The sequence below is a fragment of the Arachis hypogaea genome, chromosome 4 (assembly GCF_003086295.3).
Source record: "Arachis hypogaea cultivar Tifrunner chromosome 4, arahy.Tifrunner.gnm2.J5K5, whole genome shotgun sequence".
Lineage (NCBI taxonomy): Eukaryota > Viridiplantae > Streptophyta > Magnoliopsida > Fabales > Fabaceae > Arachis > Arachis hypogaea.
The window spans coordinates 14,279,438-14,281,313 of NC_092039.1; the positions used below are offsets into that span (position 1 = coordinate 14,279,438).

At 37.6% G+C, this 1,876-nt stretch overlaps 1 non-coding gene across 1 annotated transcript; it reads left to right on the plus strand.

Annotated features, from left to right (window-relative positions):
- The first annotated feature begins 755 nt into the window (after window positions 1-755).
- LOC112799465 (small nucleolar RNA R71) lies at window positions 756-863 on the plus strand. Its single transcript, XR_003201045.1, has one exon. It is a non-coding gene; the product is annotated as a small nucleolar RNA R71 (small nucleolar RNA).
- The last annotated feature ends 1,013 nt before the right edge of the window (window positions 864-1,876 follow it).

Here is a 1,876-nt window from a genome sequence, read left to right on the forward strand (position 1 = left end):
ATGGCCTTACACTCTCCTTTTGGATTTTCTTCTGTATTGCTTGGAAGAGTACTAGGAGGGAATTCAGTAATTTTCTTACTCAGCTGACCCACTTGTGCCTCCAAGTTTCTAATGGAGGACCTTGTTTCAGTTATGAAACTTTGAGTGGTTTTGATTAGATCAGAGACTATAGTTGCTAAGTCAGAGGAGTTCTGCTTAGAGTTCTCTGTCTGTTGCTGAGAAGATGATGAAAAAGGCTTGCCATTGCTAAACCTATGTCTTCCACCATTATTGTTGTTGAAACCTTGTTGAGGTCTCTGTTGATCCTTCCATGAGAGATTTGGATGATTTGTCCATGAAGGATTATAGGTGTTTCCATAGGGTTCTCCCATGTAATTGACCTCTTCCATTGAAGGGTTCTCAGGATCATAAGCTTCTTCTTCAGATGAAGCATCCTTAGTACTACCTGGTGCAGCTTGCATTCCAGACAGACTTTGAGAAATCATATTGACTTGCTGAGTCAATATTTTGTTTTGAGCCAGTATGGCATTCAGAGTATCAATCTCAAGAACTCCTTTCTTCTGATTCGTCCCATTGTTCACAGGATTCCTTTCAGAAGTGTACATGAATTGGTTATTTGCAACCATTTCAATGAGTTCTTGAGCTTCTGCAGGCGTCTTCTTCAGATGAAGAGATCCTCCAGCAGAGCTATCCAATGACATCTTGGACAGTTCAGACAGACCATCATAGAAGATACCTATGATGCTCCACTCAGAAAGCATGTCAGAAGGACACTTTCTGATCAATTATTTGTATCTTTCCCAAGCTTCATAGAGGGATTCACCTTCCTTCTGTCTGAAGGTTTGGACTTCCACTCTAAGCTTACTCAATTTTTGAGGTGGAAAGAACTTTGCCAAGAAAGCATTGACTAGCTTTTCCCAAGAGTTCAGGCTTTCTTTAGGTTGTGAGTCCAACCATATCCTAGCTTTGTCTCTTACAGCAAAAAGGAATAGCATAAGTCTGTAGACCTCAGGGTCAACCCCATTGGTCTTGACAGTGTCACAGATTTGCAAGAATTCAGCTAAAAACTGATGAGGATCTTCCAATGGAAGTCCATGAAACTTGCAATTCTGTTGCATTAGAGAAACTAATTGAGGCTTAAGCTCGAAGTTGTTTGCTCCAATGGCAGGGATAAAGATGCTTCTCCCATAGAAGTCGGGAGTAGGTGCAGTAAAGTCACCCAGCACCTTCCTTGCATTGTTGGCATTGTTGTTGTTTTCGGCTGCCATGTCTTCTTCTTTGAAGAATTCTGCTAGGTCCTCTACAGAGAGTTGTGCCTTAGCTTCTCTTAGCTTTCGCTTCAAGGTCCTTTCAGGTCCAGGGTCAACCTCAACAAGAATGCTTTTGTCTTTGCTCCTGCTCATATGAAAGAGAAGAGAACAAGAAAATATGAAATCCTCTATGTCACAGTATAGAGATTCCTTAAGGTGTCAGAGGAATAGAAAAATAGAAGGAAGAGGTAGAAGAATTCGAACTTAGAAAGATAGAGTTCGAATTGTACATGTTAGTCCATAAGTAGAAGGATGTGAGAAGAAGGGAAGAAATTTTCGAAAATAAATTTAAAAAGATTTTAAAAACATTTTGAAAAAGTGAAGAATGATTTTCGAAAAATATGATTGGGAAAGAGATAAAGTGTTTTTTGAAAAAGATTTTGAAATTAGAAATAAAAAAGATATGATTGAAAACTTATTTTGAAAAAGATGTGATTAAAAAGATATGATTGAAAATATATAGTTTTAAAAAGATATGATTGAGAAGATATGATTGAAAAACAATTTAAAAAGATTTGATTTTTAAAATCAATGACTTGGCTAACCAAGAAAAATATGATTCAAAC